At 45.5% G+C, this 22,128-nt stretch overlaps 1 protein-coding gene and 1 long non-coding RNA gene across 2 annotated transcripts in view; both read left to right on the top strand.

Moving 5' to 3' along the window:
* Positions 1 to 22,128, top strand: part of LOC119395578 (uncharacterized) — a 151,210-nt gene that overhangs the window by 21,286 nt on the left and 107,796 nt on the right. The gene's annotated exons all lie outside the window — the stretch shown is intronic.
* LOC125758907 (uncharacterized) lies at positions 11,247 to 12,006 on the top strand. Its single transcript, XR_007416453.1, has 2 exons — positions 11,247 to 11,383; positions 11,788 to 12,006. It is a non-coding gene; the product is annotated as an uncharacterized LOC125758907 (long non-coding RNA).

Raw genomic sequence — 22,128 nt, 5'->3', positions numbered from 1 at the left:
AGTGAGAACTGGCCTCTGTTTGAAAAGAGGGCACCTGTGAAAACAGGAACTTCGCACTCCACCTGCAGCCTTTACGCGGTGCACACGACTGCAATATTTGGCTGAGCAGTTCATAGCCGTGTCAGCTTTCCGCAGGATGTGTTTTTTCAACAAGCCCAAGGGGTGCTTCATGACCCTTTTAAGGGACAAGATGAGAACAGACAGAGTGGGTCAGGGAACAAACGGTTGTTAAGGACACCTCAGTTGAAAACAAGAAGAAGAAATGGGCATGTAGTGCGAAAGCAAAATAATAATAATGATAATAATAAAATTTATTTCCCATCAGTACAATTAAGGCCTTCATTGTATCGATTGCTGATGGTCATCAAGAGTAACCAACTGGATACCAAGGGAAGACAAGTGCTTGATGGGAGGCAGAAAGTTGTGTGGGCTGATGAGGTTAAGAAGCTTGCAGGGAAAATGTGACCACAGCAGGCCCAGGACAGGCTTAATTGAAGAAACATGGGGGAGGCCTTTGCCCTGAAGTTGGTGTAAGCAGGATGATGTTCTGGGCTATATTTGCAGTTGACATTTTGGAGATGATGTGTCCACACGAATCTGTCTCACAGGTTAGTTCACCTTCAAAATATGTGTCGTAGTTCTTTAAAATCGCAAGACAAAAACCGATCACCCGATGGTCAGACTCAAAAAAATATTTAGAGTGCGATTTGGCGCACTTGCATGCATTCAAAATGCTCACATGTGTTGACTACCACTGCTTACCATCTTCTGGCACATTCCATTTGGTACGGACATCCAGGAAATGTTCTATGGGAATGTCTTTCTGTATGTGACTTAGCTTGCAATCGTTGAATAGCTCTGATTCTTTCAGTCCGTGTCTTTGCCCTTTCATCCATATAGTGAAGATAGAGTCAGTAACGAGAGATGATTATATTCTGAGAAAAATATTCATCTGAAGCATGCTCGCAGCTATTCACACTCATACGTGCTCATGCACATTTACCCATGCTCAATCACACAAATTTGCACTCATAGGAGCGTTCATGCTCACAGAGACAGCCAGAGTGCTAATTTGCTTCCTGCTATCAGCACTTCTACACGATCAGCTGCAATAGTTATGTGTGCCTTTGTGCACTGATTTCCGTGTACATTTTTCTCTCCTCCCATCTCAGTGAATTCCTCACTGTAGGACAGCAATCCACAGTCGATTCATGTTGTTGTTTTTTTCCCTTCTAGCTTCATGCTGGCAATGCATGGAGAGGTGAAAAGCTGGGCTAGTGTGTTTTGGTGTCATTTTATTTTTGTTTATTTATCAGTACTGTTAGCCATGAAAGGCTCATACCAGTGGTGGCATGCAAACAGTCCTGGCTTAGTGTCTTAATCTAAAGTAGATGCATGAAAATCACAACAAAAGCTTGGACGACGCTTGAGCTTCACTTTCAAGAGTAGAATGCAATAGCGTAATCGGGTCCCATGCGCATCGCCTTCTCAATTGCTAACCTAGCTTCAGTTCGGTGCATGCCTCAGCCATGCTGTAAGGGAACGAACGACTGTGTGCATAACATTGGCTGTTTCAAGGTATCCTAGAACGCCTACTGCTAGTACAGTTGTTAAGTGCCCACTACGCAATAATTATTCCTTTTGCGAAGGGCCCACTACGCGTCCGTCAGAGAATACGCGAACCTACGCAGCTGTTCCCTTCGTTGATGCTGATGATCATGATTAAATATGTCTGAGCGCTTTGTAATGGGTGGGGCTTTAAATCACCCACTCGTGGTGCAATTCACATGTTTTGACGCCTGGCGTGATTAGACATGTGCGCTGGACCCGAAATCACTGGCGGCGGTGCGCCAGTGTTTCCACCTCCAGCGGCGGCGCGTGACCGGCGCGGGGTTCATCAGACCGGCGGCGGCGGGGGGAGGGGGGGGGTCGAAGCAGTGAGTGTGATAAGTACACGCCGTAATGTTACATGAACGAGGGCTAGCAGCTAACTCTTTTTGCTCCGATCTCACTTAACTCTACAAAATGCTGGTGTATGGCAATACGGCCGCTGCCGGGAGAGAAGCGGTTTTCGGTCAGTTTGTCGTATCAGTGGTCCGAGCGCAGAGCAGTGAGATCACAGTGCTCACAGCGCGTAGAAGGTATACGAACCGTTCGCTGTGGGATGTCTGCCGAAACAGCACGCGTTCCAGCACTCTGGACAGCGCCCTTATATAGTCAAAGTTCACAGTTGCTGGTGGAGTTACGCAGTCCCTCTCCCCAGACATCCCTTCCTGCTCCTTTGCCCAGCAAATTTCTATTTCTTCTATTTCTGTTTCTTCTATTTCTATTTCTTTCTATTTTTTCCAGGCAATTAATCAGCCAACTCACGGTGCTAATATTCTGGATCTCGTTTTCTGCAATGCTCCTGAGTCAATTGGTGATGTTTTATACCTTGATGGCTTTAGTGATCACAGGCTTACCCAATTACAACTTACCATTCCTCTTGCATTTCAAGGTAGTACTGTCACTCAGATCCGCGATTACAATCGAGCAAATTATAAGGATATGAATATTGCACTTAACAAATTTTTCGTTCAGACATTTTTACCTTCGTTTTTTGATAGGACTGTTGAGCAGAACTGGGTGCTTTTTAAGAACGTGCTGACAAATTTAGTGCACCGATACGTTCCCGTGGTGTCAATTTCCAATGATAAAGCTAATCCCTGGTTCAACAAACATCTTAATCGTCATCGTAATAAAAAGAAGGGTCTGTACAGAAAAGCTAAGCTTGCACCTACATCATCGGCTTGGAAAAAATATCGCGAATGCCTAAAAAGCTACTGTTGCGCCGTTCAAACTTCAAAAAAGAAATACTATTCCCACGATCTTCCTTCTCTCTTGAAATCTAATCCTAAGAAGTTTTGGCGTGTTGTGTCTCCTAATAGCATTAGTAATCGCATTTCCTTGTGTGACGATTAACAACAGCCACTTGCTGATAGCGAATGCCCGCATGCCTTCAACAGATATTTTGCTTCTGTATTTACGAGGGAAGATCATTCCAACATACCCATCGTTCCTGATCATGATTATCAGTACATGAGTGCGATTGATGTCTCCGCTGAAGGTGTCGCTAATCTCATAGGAAACCTCAAGACCTCAACCAGTGCTGGAGTTGACAACATTAACTCTAAGATATTAAAAAACACAGTCCTAATATCAAGTAAAATTCTTTGCTACATTTTTCAGCAGTCATTATCATCAGGCTTATTACCTACGGACTGGAAGATTGCGAAGGTCATCATGTTTTCAAAAGCGGTAATAAAAATTCCCCGCAAAACTACCGACCCATATCGCTAACATGCATTTGCTGTAAGTTACTTGAACACATTATCGCCTCCCATATTTATGCTCATCTTGAACATAATTCCTTCTTTTTTCCTCGGCAACATGGTTTCAGAAAAGGACTGTCATGTGACACGCAGCTGCTAGAATTCACAACTGACTTGCACTCTAACATGGACGCTAATCTTCAAACGTACTGTATTTTTTTAGATTTTGCTAAAGCCTTTGACTGTGTGGCGCACTCACGTTTATTCTCGTAATTATCAGCTCTCTGTCTGGATTCTTTAACATTATCATGGCTTCGTAACTTTCTTTCCGTCAGCAGTTTACATCAGCTAACAGTTTTACCTCCTCTCTCTGTGACGTAACATCAGGTGTGCCTCAGGCCAGTGTCCTTGGTCCTTTACTGTTCTTAATATACATTAACGATTTACCCACAGGCATATCTTCTAACCTACGTCTTTTCGCTGACGATTGTATCATTTACCGCTCAATTAAATCCACTGAAGATCACTTCGCCCTTCAAAATGACCTCATAATAATTACAAAGTGATGTGACAGATGGCAGATGAGTCTAAACTCTACTAAATGCAAGGTTATCACTTTCAGCCGCAAGCGCATCAATTCCAATTTTTCATACCTCATAATAGCACATTAGTATCCCAGGCATCATCGTACAAATATTTAGGCGTCCATCTCAAGCATAATCTTTCATGGGACATGCATATTAACACCATTACTGCCAAGGCTTCCAGGTCACTTGGATACCTGCGCCGGAACTTGCGGAACTCACCAAGCAGTCTAAGACAAAATGGCTAGGTGGGCTAGTTGGTAACGCATGATTAAAAACTTTGAGCGCGCAAAAGGACGTAGGACCAGAAGAAACACACACCACAAGCGCTCACCACAAGCGCTTGTGGTGTGTGTTTCTTCTGGTCCTACGTCCTTTTGCGCGCTCAAAGTTTTTAATTAATCAGTCTAAGACAACTCACCTATGAAACCATTGTTTGTCCGCAATTAGAATATGCTTCATCACTGTGGTCTCCTCATCAAATCTACCTGACTAACAAGCTTGAGTCTGTACAAAACAGAGCAGCTCGTTTCATTACTTCCAACTACAGCCTACATTCCAGTATAACGCAGATCAAACATGACATAGCACTTGTGCCATTAAATGTACGTCGTTCCATTGCTCTTTTATCTTTATTCCATAAATATCGCTACAGCATCAGGCCATCTCCCTTACCATTGGAAGTGCCTTCTCGCATATCACGCCGCTTGCATAATCAATATAGCATTAAACGCATAAGTGGACGAACTAATGCTTTCAATTCATCAGCACTTCCCCACGCCATTGTTTTATGGAATGATCTTCCCGACAATATTGCATCTATCAGTAACCATCAAGCATTTCTTGATCAATTGCATAAGCATTTCTTGAAATAGTGCCATGTCGTCACCATTACTTCTTTTTTTTTTATTATTATTCGCGAAGTCTTCCTGCATTCATCTTTTGTGAGTGTGTGTGATTGGCGATAATTTTTTTTTTTCATGGAATAAGAAATGCTGTTCCTCTGTGTGAAAATGCTTTGCACTTTATACATACATATATATGTGTATATATATATTTGTTTTTTTCTCTGTTGTTATTTGCTGTTTTTTTGCTGTGTGTAAAAAGAGGAGAATGAGAAAAGAAAAAAGTTCGCTAACTGCACTGTACCCTATTTCTTTCTATTTTTTCTCTTGTTATTTGTTTCCCTGTATTTGTTGATGTATTTTTCTGTGATATTTTGCTTTGTACTTGCTCCCCTTACTCAATGCCCTATTGGGCCCTGTAAGGTATCATGAATAAATAAATAAATGAATAGAAATGATGGGCGGGGCGTTTCCTTCGGCTTGAGGAGCAATCGACGGCAGGCCTCGCACGCGGGTTGATGTTATTCCGTGTGACGGAAATGGCCAGCTTGTTTCATCTCTGCTTTTGCCATGTTCCTTGCCAACGCTCGCGAGCTTTTACTCGTGGGTAGAACATACAATGCGCGGAGCGATGTTATCGATTTAGAGTTTATACGGAACATGACGGCGACGGTGAAAACCTGTCTCGACTGTCCATACAATTGCTAATGGAATAAAAAATATACAAAAAACTGTCGAAGCAGGCTCGCCTTTTTCCTGGAAAGCTGCATCGTCTCCGCTGTACTGAGTGCGTCCGTTGGAAGAATCATATAATTCGGCGCCTTTTCCATTGGTTTCGTTCTCGCCTTCAATATCCTTCTTACAGAGGACATCTCCTCGCCACTTATTTCTTCATAAAGCATGCGCACAACGTCAGCAGTAAGCGTTGAAGCTATCATGATTTCGCGCTTGTCGGCTACAGTCTGTTATCTCGGCATGCGCGGTCGCAAACGCACAAAATAAAGCGCAATCAGTAATCGCGCACGATAGTCGTGCGAGAGAAGCAAGAGCGGGTGGGCGGCTGCATAGCAAAGCAGTATGGGAGGCAATTGAGAACTGTTATTTCTCATATATGAACCAGTCGAGAGTATGTACCCTGATGATGTCACGTGAATCACTGTTCTGGTATCACGAAGTGCACCAAAAGACAAACGCCAAGAGAGAAGCTTAGAATAACAGAGAGCTGAGTTAGTTGGTAAGTATTCATTCTAAAAAGACAGGGCGTGCAAACACGGACACAAGAAAGAAGTCAGGACACCACAAACGCCGACTAACAACTGAAGAGATGCACAACGGCTGAAAAGAAGGAAGGCACGAAAACTTATCTGCGCATGCCCATGCAACATGCGAACCTATCAATCCAGCACGCGTGGCGGTCTACGTGAAAGATAACTGTTAAGGCATTTGATTTCATCTTTATGCAAGTTAATCGACGGTTGGCTCACGCATGCGCTACCACTATTCTCGATATCCCATGCTTCAATCATCAGGCGCGTTTCCTCATTTCTATGCCAGTACAACACTGTGCATTCATCAAATTTTGGCGTGCACTTACAATCTCGACAATGTAAAGATAGATTAGAAGGTGAGCCTCCTGTTAGCAATCTCTTATGTTCCAGCAATCTCTGGTTGATGCATCGGCCCGTCTGTCCTACGTAGAAGCGGCCGCAGCTGAAAGGGATCTTATACACCACACTCGTACGGCAATCAGTGAATTTGTTGGTGTGTTTTACTAAACAAATATCGGTCCACTTCTTGTCTTTTACTCCCTCATTCTTCCTCTGCACAGCGGCACAAATCTTACCTAGCTTAATGGCAGCCGTGAAAACAACATTAACGCCGTATCTAGTTCCTACTTTCTTTAGCCTGTAAGACACGCAATGAATGTACGGTATACCTACGACACGTTTCTTCCTATCGCTTTCTGCAACCATGCTCGGGCTTAACACAATAGACTTCTTTAAATGTTCAGCGACCGTGGCCACTGCATCACGAGGATACCCTACCTCTAAAAGACGTGTAACCTGTGCGTTAAAGCTATCACTCATTTTGTGCTCACACGACTTGGTGAGGGCTGCAAGTCCTATCCATGTATTTAAAGTCGACGCTGGTATGTTGGAAGGAAGGCGTTTATGTGCAGAAATCAGGGATATGTATTGGTTCTAAAGTTGCCCCGGTTCTTAGTGATTTATACCTTAGCAAGATTGACAATCTTTTGGAAGGCGCCTTAGGTAATTCGGTTATTGAAGTTTTTCGTTATGTGGACGATTACTTGATTTTTTGTAGTGGTGAGGACTTTGAAAAGGTGGTAACTTCCGTGAGCGAAAAATTTGAATTAAATGGAGGAGGGCTGAGCTTTACTAAAGAGGTGCCTCAGAATAATGGAATACAATTTCTAGACATTTCCTTGACGTTCCAGAAGAACCACGTATGCTGGCAGTATTCTCCTAGATCTTCAAAACCGCTGTTAAATTTTTCGTCGAAGCATTTGAAGGTTGTACAAAACGGCATAGCCATGTCTTGCCTTAAGTCAGCCCTCACCTAGTCGTGTGAGCACAAAATGAGTGATAGCTTTAACGCACAGGTTACGCGTCTTTTAGAGGTAGGGTATCCTCGTGATGCAGTGGCCACGGTCGCTGAACGTTTAAAGAAGTCTATTGTGTTAAGCCCGAGCATGGTTGCAGAAAGCGATAGGAAGAAACGTGTCGTAGGTATACCGTACATTCATCGCGTATCTCACAGGCTAAAGAAAGTAGGAACTGGATACGGCGTTAATGTTGTTTTCACGGCTGCCAATAAGCTAGGTAAGATTTGTGCAGCTGTGCAGAGGAAGAATGAGGGAGTAAAAGACAAGAAGCGGACCGATATTTGTTTAGTAAAACACACCAACAAATTCACTGATTGCCGTACGAGTGTGGTGTATAAGATCCCTTTCAGCTGCGGCCGCTTCTACGTAGGACAGACGGGCCGATGCATCAACCAGAGATTGCTGGAACATAAGACATCGCTAACAGGAGGCTCACCTTCTAATCTATCTTTACATTGTCGAGATTGTAAGTGCACGCCAAAATTTGATGAATGCACAGTGTTGTACCGGCATAGAAATGAGGAAACGCGCCTGATGATTGAAGCATGGCATATCGAGAATAGTGGTAGCGCATGCGTGAGCCAACCGTCGATTAACTTGCATAAAGATGAAATCAAATGCCTTAAGGGGAGACGCGGGTCTTTTTTTTATTTCTTTTATTAGCTGGGTGAACTGAACAAAATTTAACAAACTTATCCCATTTTTTCTGCAGATTCCAAATCTCTAATTAGATTTTTGGTAGCTGTATTAGTACAAAAGATGTGCAATCTCTAAAAGCATATTTCTTACGCGAATTTTCAGCAACTTTGCTTTGTCAACACAGAAACAAAGTATGTGGCAAGGCTGCCAGAGAGCTCATTTAGCCGGTGATGCTAATCCAATTGTCTTCAACAAACTTTGAATGCAAAATAAATAGACGTAAATGTGAGTGAAATTTCTTTGCTGCATACTATTTCTGATAATCGAGAATTATAATTTGGTGAACAACATTATAAGAAAATAAATAGCATCACCGGCTAGACCAGCTTCTTGGCAATCTGGCCACATACTTTGTTTTTGTGTTCGACAAAGCAAAGTTGCCAAAAATCCCCGTAAGAAATATGCTTAAATATGTGTTAGAAATTGCATACCTTTTGTTCTAATGCAGCTATTAAAAATCTACTTAGAGATTTTGAATCTGCAGAAGAAGCTGAATAAGTGTATTAAATTTCATGCCATTCACCCAACTTTTAAAAAACCATTTTTTAAGACCCACGTCTCCCCTTAACAGTTATCTTTCACGTAGACCGCCACGCGTGCCGGATTGATAGGTTCGCATGTTGCATGGGCATGCGCAGATAAGTTTTCGTGCCTTCCTTTTTTTCAGCCGTTGCGCATCTCTTCAGTTGTTAGTCGGCGTTTGTGGTGTCCTGACTTCTTTCTTGTGTCCGTGTTTGCATGCCCTGTCTTTTTAGAATGAAGCCAAGAGAGAACAACGCGTTCGTTGTTTTTGTTTTTTGTTGTATTTTCAGAGGCTGTTACGGGCCCTTTATAAAAACAGGGCGTGCAAACACGGACACGGGAGAATATTCAAGACACCAGAAACGCCACTAACAACCAAAAAATCACACAACGGCGTAACCGAAGGTATACACACAAATATTTATCTGCGCATTCCCACGTAAGAGGCCATACCTATCAATCAAATGCAAGTAGTGGTCTACGTGAGAGATAGCTGTTCACTCTGTCGACTTTTCTCTTATGTCCGTGTTTCCACGTCATGTCTTCTTAACATGAATACCTACCAACTAGCTCAGCTATATTCTAAGTTTGCCATTCTCTTTACTTCTGTATTTATTTATCGATTTACTCGAGTAAGAATGAAAGGAAAAAGTGTACTAACGAACCGAGATATTTATATTACTTATCTATTTTATTTATTTATGCACAGTGTACTAGGTCCAAGACTCCAAGAATATGCTATGCAGCGAGTTGGGCCGTCGCCCTTTAATGCTGGAGGACGCGGCAGCGTTAAGGTCAGGCAATACTCGTGACATTTCTGGAGAAGAAAAAGATACTACAACTTCTGGGGAGCTATTCTCGATGCGTTCATTCAAAGGAGATGTCCACAGTCCATTTCCGCAGAGTGCATTCAGTGATTAGAAAAAGCGGTGAGCCTTGATGTCACCTCGCTCTTGACCACGTCGCCGCACCGAACCCGTCAGCACATTCCTAGCGTAAGAAGAGAGTGGACGAAATGCACAGAAAGAGGAACTGTTCTGTTATGAATTTGCATATGAATGTGTCCCAGATGTTGGAGAACGATGCAGGGAATGCGTACCGACCTTACAGCCAGCTGGGTTAGACGAGCGGCCGCATTAAACCTAAACCGATGGCTAACACGATAAAAAGACATGTGCACCGAAAATCGGATCTCTGTGGGCTGCGTTCGTTGCATTGAAGCACATTCCGTCCTTATCATTTGTGTCGAGAGTGTTTGAAAGCATCGTGATGTCATGATGACGCTGCAGAACAAGAACAGGAAACAAGGGGCGCGCTTCTCGCTAAGCTCTCGCTATTCAGCGGCCGCTGAAATGGGCAGTTCATTACATGGACACATCAAGAAGAGCTCCACCGGCAAAGTGCTGTATTTTATTTCCAGATTCCCCATTCGAATTAAAAGAAAAGACTAATGGCAGCGTGCTGCAAATATTGCGCGGCGGCAGTGGCGGCGTGATCTCTCTTGGGACTTCGGTGGCGGCGCGAGCGGCGTGACCAAAAACAGGCGGCGGCGGCGGTGCACACCTCTAGGCGTGATACTATGCTTCTGCCACGCAATATTACATGCGTCATGGGGTACTGACACCTTTTTTCGAAGGCGAGTTTATTCTGCCATACAAATCTCTTGTATGCAGAGACTGCTCTGAGCAAGTGTGAAGCTCAGCAAATGCTGATAAGATATTTTAATTTGATATTAAAGTCAATTTTTCCATGGTGCACCTACCGACATCGACACCAACTTGGCTACAGTACAAATTCTGGTGACCACGCAGCAGTCTGGCTAGTTGTGAAGACGTTAGGTACCAAAACTTCCAAGATGGGGGCCACTTGTGCGTCACCAAAACTTCCAAAATGGCCGCTTATGCGTCACCAACGGAGCCACGGTGCGGAGCGGCCGTGGAAACGTCACTATATATTGCACGAGCACGTGACAAGAAGCTCACACCGTGTTGTGACGTCAGGGTACAGTAGGAACCGAAACTAGCTTTTAAAAAAGTCACAGTTTCGCCGCAACGGCGAAGCATTGAATGCGATAGCATTAAATTGGAATGTAACGCGAAGAATGGAAAGCAGCTCGAAATTGCTAGCGCGTCACTCGAGCCCAAAGGACGCACGAAAAGAACGCACACAGGACAAGCGCAAACTATCATGCGTAACGGCTCGACACTGGAAGCGCACCGCTCAAACATAAAGCAGGACGCACAAAACGAACGAACAGGTACACACAGGACGAGCGCGAACTAACTGTCCCAGTTGTTACTTATTTCTGTTTGAACAGCGCGCTCCTTTCGCAAACGCGGCCGCTGCAGCGAGCGAAGTGACCTTCGTATGCTCTGTGACTTCACCATGGACATCGCAGGGAAAGCAGGCTAGTGAAAGAAACCCACGTGACTGGTATGGCAAATTGACCCGCCATCTATGGAGTGGGATCAGAGTTAAAATCTGCGTTCCGTCTCTTTTCTCCCAACTCTCCTCAACCCCCTCTCTGGCGGGATCAACTCCCTCTCCTCCGGGAGGCGCGCTTTCCGCCGCCTTGCTGGCGCCGCCGACTTTGAAATCCGTTGGAAAGTTTCGTGTCTGGCGTTGGTAAGGCGTGCGTTAGCCGTCGTCGCTCGTCCGTTTGACGGTGCGCGCTCGCTGTGTGCTTGTGCGACGGGATGTTTTAGGACTCGGGATGTTCGTGCATAGTGCTTTGTTGTTCGAATACTTCCAGAACACGTCCCGGAATATATGTGCCGGCCCCCAAAAGAACAACAGGTGAGCGTGCCCTTTGAGTTGCGGCTTTCATTGTGTCAGTTTGAATTGACGTCCATACCGAGTAGCTGTTCTCTGCAGTGGGGCTACAGTTATTGTTTTCAAAAATGACTGATTCGAAAAGGGCGCGATGCTGCGTTTAAATCGTTATACGAACAAGCAGCGGACATGAAGCCCATGCGACGTAACTATATAGTTACAGGCTTACAACTCTCACAGAACCGCGTGCTTGAATGTGTGCTTTGCATTTATCTCCGGTTAATTACTCGCCTTCGCCTATAACCGCGTTTCTAAGGCTGTAGGTAAATGTATAAAAACTTGTGTTGCTCTGAGACGAACAAACGAATTCACTTTTGCACGAGTCGACGGCGCTCTTCATCTGATTGGAACTTGTTCCTTTTCTTCAGGGCGGAAGCGTTTTTAAAGTACTCCGGAACGCCAAACAGCTGATTGGTGCGCCCAGAGAAAAGCTGAAGAATTGCAGAATCGGCGCATTTCAAGAAGAGATGCCATGAATCCTCCGATACCATCTGTTCATTTTCTTCGCGTTTATCATCACTAGTTTTATGAAAATCAACGTTTTTGGAAATGTAGTCAATAAAGTGCGGCCAATATTAGTTGTGGTATATGTGGAGTTCGTTTTCACATCTTTAAAATGATCTTTACATGATTATTCTATTTTTAGGTATTCAACTGCTTTCATTGTTTTTGCATTGCAGTGAATGTTCAATTTTGTTAGTTATGATAATTTTGTGCAATATCGTGCGCATATATCAGAAGCTCTTCTGCACTTTTGTCAGTATAAAAATTGTTTTTTATTATGTGCCCTAATGTTATGCTGTTTTTTTATTCCACTCTTCTTTAAGTTCTTAACTTTGCCGATACCTTTTGTGTTGTTTAGTGGTCATGAACACGTCTATGTGAATCTCCTGTTCATCACTTCTGTTAATCTCCTGAACCTCTGTCGCACCACATTTGATGAAAATGTTGATTTTCGGAAACGAGGACAATAAAACGAGACCAAAGATATTTTGTGTTGTGAGTGCAATTCATTCTTTTGCGTTCTGGCACATGCTGCACGACTGCAGTGTGTTCAGAATGCTTGATTGCAAATTGCGTACATTCAAACGCGCGGCGCAGCACGCGCAAGCGGATGCAAAAAAGAAAAAAAAAACGCCGGTGCAGCACGCGCGAGCGGGCGGGCGAGCGGGTTCATGAAAAAAAGTGGGGGAGGAGGCTGCGCAGGACGCGCACGCAAACAAAACAAAAAGAATAAAAAACGGCGCTTGCGAGAGAGCTAGGAAAGGAGGTGCGAGGCGCGGCTGGTGTTGCCATGACGACGCATACCGTGTGCGCCGCCATTCTGCAGTTTGAGCTTCTGAATCCCAGCCGCCAGGATAGTAACTGAAGGGACGTTTGGCGCTGCCAGCGCTGACGTCATGAATTAAGACGTCCTATGGGAGGTATACGGAGTAACCTCCCCCTGGGGAAAGCACAAGACATACAACTCTCCGCTCCACCCATCGGCCGCACCCTTCTTTCCTCGAGATAAGCGCACGAAGGCGACCACGCCCTGTAGGGCGAAGAGCAACAGCATTCGCAGGAGCGGGGCGACGATCTTTAAAGTATGCAACGCGCGCACATCTCGCCATCTATGTGGCAAATAAGAAAGCATGCTGAAGGAAATGGTGTATATAAATAGCTCGCTGTTAGCAGGCTGAAAGACACGGTACTGTTGGTGGTGTAACCGTCTAACGCCGCGCGCTGGAAAGCGAGAGGTCCCCCGTTCAATTCCGCGCGTCGGAAAGCTTTTCTGCATTATTTTTTATTTTTCTTTGTGGCTCTTATATATATATATATATATATATGCGGTGCATGACGGCGGTGACAGCAAAAATCAGCCGAGACTGTCCATATAATTGCTATCACAATAAAACATACTGTAATGACTTTTTCAGGGCGCACTCACGCTTAGCACTAGCTTTTCTAGGCTCGTGAGGGCTTGACCTTTCATTTGACACAAAAAAACGACAACTGAAAATATTCGTGTGAGTACCCCTTTAAGAGGACTCCTGCCGCAACATGACATTCATATAGTTTAGCAACGTTGCTTGTTGGGCGAGTCAGCTTGACACATTATGACTGATTCATATGGTGTTTTTTTCCGAAGCAGTTTCAAGAAATAGCGTGGCCTGTGGTAGAACACCTTGCCACACAGACAGCCTGGGTTTGATACTCACTCGAACCCGAAAATTTTTATTAGGTATTTTATTTGCATCTTTTTCAATTTTTTGGTCACGAAATTTTCGCTCACGACCAACGACGCCAACGCTGACATTGGCACTGAAATTTCTGCGAAACGAGCTAAGGCTATCGCGTTAAAACGGGTCAGTATTGTGTACAGTAGAGGTGCTATGTAAGTGAAAAAATACTAGGAAACAAAACCAACATGCACGATGGGTGCCTCACGTAAAGTGCTAGTTAATACAAGACAAGTAACTGGTACATTTCCTGCATTGGACATCCTATCTTTCAGAGTTAATTTCTTAGTTCCCCAGAATGGGGCTTACTGCTGTTACATGGATTTCCACTTCGAGCACTTCAGCTCCTTCCTCGGATCCAGCAAGGAGCAATGGGAGAAGCCCTTCTGCTTGTTGCTCCTGCTTACCTGACATTTGCTGAATTGCATCGGACGAACTATAGGTGTTACATACTTGGGGAGGTAGTTGAGGACTAAGAGGTTTTCTTTCTTGGTCTTGTCTGTCCACATGCTTCCAACAGAGGTGGAAGTGCTGCACCATTTGCACCACGCTGCACCAATCCGTTTCTGCTGCGCCATCCTGCTCCAAAACGCATTATTGCGCTGAAACTGCTCCCATGCACTCTTTGCTGCCTTCGTGTTCTGCTGTCATCCACGACGTGGCACGCTTTCCGTAAACAGTGATGACGGCTCAAAAAAAATTAGTTTTGCCGCAAGGGTGAAGCAATGAATGCGATATATGCAAAAATTTCGATTGTTATACGAAGTAAGGCTACCAGCTAAATCCTTTGGATCTGATCTCGTGTACCTCTACAAAATGCTTGTGTAAGAAAATACGGCCACTTCAAGGGAGCGAAGCGGTTTTGTGCTTTCTGTTGTCTCGACGCGAAGTAAGCGGGCCGTTTGCTGACGTCTGCTCAGATAGCTCGCGTGCCAGCTAGCGACCGCACCCAAGGTTCGATCAAAGTTCGCTGTTGCTGCTCGAGCAACACAGCCCCCTCCCTCCTCCCCCGTCGCACAATCGATGGCAGGCCTCACGCAAAGTGGGGGGGGGGGGGTATGTTATCGCATGCACCTTTCATGCAACAAAGATGGCTGCACTCGTTTCTTTTTTTTCAGCCACGTTTGTCCCTAGCGCTTGCGTGCTTTTACTCACGCGTACAACAAGTAATGCGTGGGGCAATGTTATTGAGGTGTGGGTTTAAGCTAGTTGGTACTCCAAGCTCTACTACTTCCTGCGCAAAAAACAATTTTTTTTAATAGGAAGGAGGAAAAAGACACGGACAGGTGTCTGTCCATGTCTTTTTCGTCCTTCGTCTAAATAAAAAAATTTTGCACTACAAGTAGTAGAGGATGTTATCGATTTGGACTTTAACGGATCGTGAAGGTTACGGCAAAAACCCACCGAAATTGTCCATGTGATTGATATCGCAATAAAAGTGAACATTTCTGTACTCTAGTATTCTCAGTTTTACGTCAGCAGTTGTTTTGTCAAGTCACAGCTTCGCCACAAGGGCAAACCAATGAATGCGATAGCAACAAATTGGAATGTCACAGAAGAACAGCAAGCAGCTCGAAACTTGCTGCGTGTTGCTCAAGCACAAATGACGCACGAAAAGAACACACAGGGCGAGCGCGAACTAACAACTGTCACAGCTCGACACTTGCAGCGTGCTGCTCAAACACAAAACAGGACGCATTCAAAGAACACAGGTATACTCACGACGAGTGCGAACTAACAACTGTCATAGTTGCTACTTCAACTAGCCCCTACTTTGGCTCTTCTAGCTACCAGCTCACTCCTTCCGCGAACGCGGCCGCTGCAGTGAGCGAAGTGACCTTTGTGCTGTCTGTAGCTTCAGCACAAGCTTTGTAATGAAAACGTAAGATGTATGTCAAAGTACAAGTCGGAGGCGCACATCCCTACATCAGCAAAACACTAGACAGTTTTAGAATTGGAGACCCAAGAAATTTGCGAGCCACCAGGGTGCATGCGTAAAACCCATGCCACTCTCGGGGCTGTTGGCCTCGCGTTGTCCTAAGACCAAAAATTGAAAATTGGCTTGCGTCACAAGCAAGACAGCACAAGTGCAGCGCAGGCAACGACGCATTATGAGGCACGTCTCGTATAACTAATTTTGCCACGTGTGGCATCCCATGCGTTTGATGCAACACTGCCTGCGTTTGATCCAAGTCTCCAACGCTGCTGCTCCTCTGAACACAAGAGCAGCCTACCTAACGCAGCTACTAGCGGTGCGACGGCCTTTAAAGCATGCCCTTCGCGCCATCTCATGAGTGATATTGATCACGCTGAAGCACCTCTGAGCTCTGCGTACCGCCAGCGGTAAATGTTGTATATCAGGGGTCTCAAACACTCATCTCGCAGACATTTCGCTAGCAGCCCGCGGCTTCACAAGGAATTAAATGTTTGTAATTTTCCTTAATGGTATTCACATTATTTCCTCACCTATTGCGATTATTAATGCTTTGTTTGGGTAAGCTACAGAGACGGGACTAGTCTCAAAAAAGAACAGAAACTTTATTGTCAAATCAATGAGATTTGAGTCCGGCGTCTTTTTAGTGGGCCTGGGTACCCACCGCGTCCGCGAAGCGGCTTCTTCGGCACGCTGGACGGCCCAGAGTTGTGCTGTCAGGTTAGAGCTGAGCAGCGCGGTCTTTCAGTGCAAGCGGAGGCTGGCGGCAGAAGAGACGGATGAATCAGCACTGTTCAATTTGTCTATTAAGCCCTGACACTCCCACAACATGTGGCTAAGCGAGGCAACCACGCCACACGAGCTGCATCTGTTTGTACTGTAAATATTTGGATACATGGCGTGCATGAGTCTGGGGTTTCTGTACGAATCTGTTTGTAACTGTCTGTAGTGTACCGCTTGCGCCCTGTTTAGCCTATCGGGGGGCGATGGGTATACGCGTGCGTCTCTGTAACTGGTAGTGTGTCGTGATATCGTGAAACCTGGTCATACGATCCTCCCACGCCCAGACGTTTGCCGTACCCCGCGGGGGCTCTTCTTCCTCCGATGATGCTCGGTGAGTGAGGCCTCGAGCAACACGGTGAGCCGCTTCGTTTGGGGTGCTCAGTCTGGTGTGTGCCGGTATCCACAGCAACTGCCTTTGATTATTGAAGTCGATCTCTCCTGGATGTACGGGATGTCGCTGCAGTATGTGGCACGCCTCTTGCAAATTGCGCCCGTTCGCAAAATTGCGAATCGCTGATCACGTACGTGGCCTTGGTCTGTGTGAGGGCCAGTGCTATAGCTGCTTCCTCTGCCACTTCGGCGTGTGCCGTGTTCACGTTCACGCTCGTCAGGTGTTTGCCTCGATGGCTGATAACTGCCACCACAAAACTTCCTGTCTGGATAACAGGCTGCATCTGTGAAAACCGCTTCCTTGTCGCGTGAGTAGCTTTGGTTCATGCTGTGTGCCCTGGCTTTACGCCGTCCCGTGTGGTGTCGGGGGTGCATGTTGCGAGGCAGTAGCTGGTCTCAAGCATTTTTTTTTTCCCTGAGGCACCTCATGTGGTCACTACATTTTGAAACATAACCACGGAACAAAATCTCTCTATATTGCAATTGGTGTCCAGATTTGTGTTCTTCTGGAGATCAGTAGCGATATGTTTCTTAAATCCTGATGCCAAATCCCCTTCAGAAATGATCCATATATGAGAAATGGAGAATGCGTTCTTACAAATGACAGCTTTAAGTAACATTTTGTTAACTTTCTCCCCACTTTGCTTTGACAACCTTTTCATTGTCCCAGCCTAAGGGACTGAATTTTGTGACTGCAGCCTGCTAGCTGAACTGGGTTTGAGACCCCTGGTGTATATAAATGGCTCGCCATTAGTATGCGAGAGGATGTCTACTGCGTGGCGGAATTGTCTAACCAAGGGCACTGTGGAGCGAGGGGTTGAAGCAGTGGGAGGTTACTCCGTATACCTCCCATAGGACGCCTTAATTCATGACGTCAGCGCTGGCAGCGCCAAACGCCCCTTCAGTTACTATCCTGGCGGCTGGGATTCAGAAACTCAAACTGCAGAATGGCGGCACACACGGTATGCGTCGTCATGGCAACACCAGCCGCACCTCCTCTCCTAGCTCTCTCGCAAGTGCCGTTTTTTTATTTTTTTTGTTTGTTTGCGTGCGCGTGGTGCGCAGCCTCCTCCCCCACTCTATTTCATGAACCCGCTCGCCCGCCCGCTCGTGCGTGCTCCGCCGGTGCTTTTTTTTCTTTTTTGCATCCGCTTGCGCGTGCTGCGCCGCGCGTTCGTTGCGCGTTTGAATGTACGCAATTTGCAATCAAGCATTCTGAACACACTGCAGTAATGCAACTTGTGCCAGAACGCAAAAGAATGAATTGCACTCACAACACAAAATATCTTTGGTCTCCTTTTGTTGTCCTCGTTTCCGAAAATCAACATTTTCATAAAATGTGGTGCGATAGAGGTTCAGGAGATTAACAGAAGTGATGAACAGGAGATTAACATACACGTGTTCATGACCACTAAACAACACAAAAGGTCTCGGCAAAGTTAAGAACTTAAAGAACAGTGGAATAAAAAAACGGAACATAACATTAGGGCACATAATAAAAAACACAATTTTTATACTGACAAAAGTGCAGAAGAGCTTCTGATACATGCGCACGATATTGCACAAAATTATCATAACAAAATTGAACATTCACTGCAGTGCAAATACAATGAAAGCAGTTGAATACCTAAAAATAGAATAATAATGTAAAGATCATTTTAAAGATGTGAAAATGAACTCCACATATAACTAGGGGTGTGCGAATATTCGAAAGTTTCGAATATTCGTCGAATATTACATTCGAAATATTCGTATTCGAGTCGAAAATCGTGTATTCGGAAAGTTTCGAATATTCAATAACTTCGAATAATCGAAAAATTCGAATATGTGATTCGATTATTATGCATAAAATAACTCGTCTTCCACATTTCTGCTGCGTTCGTATAGCTAAAAACGTTGCCGAGAGGAGCGATAAACATCGTAAGTACATGGAGGCACGATGTCTGCCTGCGACAAGCTCCCCAATACGTATGATTTATTGCTGGTGCATCTCCGACGTGTAGTGCTGTTGGCGATCATGTAACCATACATTTTCAATATTATGCGGCCGTAACGTGCCGCACTGCCACTCGTTCACTATGCGGGACCACTTCTGAAGAAGGACAGTGGCCCATGTGACTGGTGGCGGACTGTAGGCACCTTCAGGTACCCCAGTCTGGCAAAGCTTTGCCCCATGTACCTCCCTATACCAGCCACTTCTGTTCCAAGCGAGTGTGCCTTTTCAGTGGCAAGGGGGGGGGGGTTGTCTCTGTTAGAAGGGAGCGCCTGCTGCCTGACCATGTGGAGCAACTCATATTTCTTCATGACAATATCCAGTCATTACTTTCATTGTGCCGTGATATTTGCTTGTGTTGTGATGTGCATTGTGCTAGCCTGCACATTGTGTTCTGTAGATAGCAGTGTATGTTGTGTTGCCAGTCAGGCTGTTAATGTTGTTGTTTTTCAAATAGCTACATGTTAAATAAAATATTGTTTCTGCGGAGGCATTTTTCCTTTGATATTCGATATTCGATTCGATATTCGAAGGTGGATATTCGTATTCGATTCGTATTCGAAAAATTTGATATTCGCACACCCCTACATATAACACAACTAATATTGGCTGCACTTTATTGACTACATTTCCAAAAACGTTGATTTTCATAAAGCTAGTGATGATAAACGCGGAGAAAATGAACGGATGATATCGGAGGATTCATGGCATCTCTTCTTGAAATGCGCCGATTCTGCAATTCTTCAACTTTTTTCTGGGCGCCCATCAGCTGTGTGGCGTTCTGGAATACTTTAAAAACGCTTCCACCCTGAAGAAAAGGGACAAGTTCCAATCAGGTAAAGAGTGCCGTCGACTTGTGCAAAAGTGAACTCGTTTGTTCGTCTCAGAGCAGGACAAGTTTTCATACATCTACCTAATGTCTCACAAACGTGGTTACAGGCGATGGCGAGTAATTAACCGGAGACAAATGCAAAGCACACACTCAAGCACGCGGTTATGTGAGAGTTGTAAACCTGTAGCTATAGTTACGTCGTATGTGCTTCATGTCCGCTGCTTATTCGTATAACGGTTTAAACGTAGCACCGTGCCCTTTTCAAATCAGTCATTTCAGAAAACAATAACTGTAGCCCCCCTGCAGAGAACAGCTACTCGGTATGGACGTCAATTCAAATTGACACAATGAAAACCGCGACTCAAAGGGCACGCTCACCTGTCGTTCTCTCGGGGGCTGGCACATATATTCCGGGATTTGTTCTGGAAGTATTCGAGCAACAAAGCACTATGCACGAACAGCGCGAGCCATAAAACATCGCGTCGCACAAGCACACAGCGAGCGAGCACCGTGAAACGGACGAGTGACAATGGCTAACGCACGCCTGACCAACGCCAGACGCGAAACTTTCCAACGGATTTCAAAGTCGGCGGCGCCAGCAAGGCGGCGGTAAATACGCCTGGGCGCGCCTCCCGGAGGAGAGGGAGTTGATCCCGCCAGAGAGGGGGTTGAAGAGTGTTGGGAGAAAAGAGACGGAACGGAGATTGTAACTCTGATCCCAGTTCATGGATGGCGCCTCAATTTGCCATACCAGTCACATGGGTTTCTTTCATTAGCCTGGTTGAAAGTTCAAATGCCTGGTTGAGCGCTTCGGAAAATTTTTCTTCTAAATTAGCTTAATTTGTGGTTTATATATAGAGGACGTGTGAGGAGAGGGCTCGCGCATGCGCAGTAGGGCGGTCACGCCGCACACCACCAGCACCACCACCACCACCACCGGATTGAACTCCGCTACAAGATGCTTCACATCTAAAAAATATGTATCGCCCTGTCTGCCATTCCCCGGCCGAAGGAACATGCCACTTTGCTCTTAAGAATCAGGCCGTAATCAGAACAGCATTCCTGCCACGTTATCAATGAGAACAGTCGGCCGTGAGATCTGGATAATGATAGTGGTGTACAATCGAGTGGAATAAATCCCTGCAAGATTGCGGTGCATTTTGGCGCACAGCCTGTAATCTTGTCAAAGTGCAATACACTTGTCTCTGGCAATGGACAAAGCGGTTGTTTGCTGTAAGCTTATTTAAGGGTGCTGCTTTCTTTTGCGGGTGGGGGCGTAGTCACATATTATTTTTCATGTTTCGCGAGCGTTCTTTATCAGCCAGAAAAAATGAGCACGCAAATAGGACGTTGTTGAAAATAAAGTAGTTAAATGTCATTTTATAATGCCTACATATGCCTCAGTGACACTTTGATAATTACGTGAGTACTTGTTGAGTTATCAATACAATTATTGCTACTTAATTAAACCTCAAGAAAAGATCACTGGTGGCTACTCCAGTCTACTGGGAACAATATGTACTAGGTTTGCTTTGCGTAATGCCATTCCTCTTTTTTTCAAATCATGCTGCGTGATAGTTGGGACGCGCTGCGTGTATATATATATATATATATATTGTAATGACGAAGAGCAGCAACAGGTGCTGGAATGAAGAGTGAGGAAGACGAAGCGGGGCACAACAAGAACAGCCGGCCTTATCAATGAGCGTTGTCTTTTGGGTCTCTCTCTTAGAATATATATATTGTAGCGAAGCCTTGGAACATAGTAATGGTTTGGTAACAAAAATAGCGGTGCTGCCCCAAGTGACTCGCACGGTCGCGAAAGGTACCAGCAACCCTTTCCTAGTGCATACGCGGTTAGATGGCGAAAAGAGTGCAATGGTATCGGAGAGACTGGCGCAGTAGACCGACACAGCCGTTGACGAGTTCGGAGGCACTTTGTATCATCTTTGACGAGGACCTTGCTCACTGCCGATGGACTGTCTGCCGGTGTCAAATGTGAGAACGGTGAGAGTCCGATTTTGGCTGGTGCGCAATGAATTACGGTGTCGTGGCGGGAGATAAAATCCCATCCCAGGATGATGTCGTGAGACAGAGAGCGGCGAGTAGCTGGAGGTGGGCGTGGCGTCAGGGACATAGGTGGAGGTGGGTCGTAGAATGCATGGCGTAACTGGCTGGTGACAGGTGACACGACTCGACGACGTGATTGACAGCCTCCAAGGAGCAGAAATTTTTTCATTTCTCGATTTGCGCTCGGGGTACTGGCAAGTACCCGTGACTGATGACGCTCGACCGAAGACAGCCTTTGTCACGCCCGACGGCTTGTACGAGTTCGTCATGCCGTTTGATCTGTGTAATGCGCCCGCCACCTTCGAGCGCACTATGGACACCGTTCTGCGCAACTTGAAATGGCACAGGTGCCTGTGTTACCTGGACAACGTCGTCGTCTTCGCTCCGGACTTCTCCACGCATCTCCAACATCTGCGGCATGTTTTGACACGTTTGAGCAATGCCGTCCTCCAACTGAATTTGAAGAAGTGCCGATTTACGGCACGG

This window comes from Rhipicephalus sanguineus, chromosome 6, assembly GCF_013339695.2.
Source record: "Rhipicephalus sanguineus isolate Rsan-2018 chromosome 6, BIME_Rsan_1.4, whole genome shotgun sequence".
Taxonomy (NCBI): Eukaryota; Metazoa; Arthropoda; class Arachnida; order Ixodida; family Ixodidae; genus Rhipicephalus; species Rhipicephalus sanguineus.
Note: the sequence above shows the minus strand (reverse complement) of the source record. Positions and strands in the feature narration are given on the sequence as shown.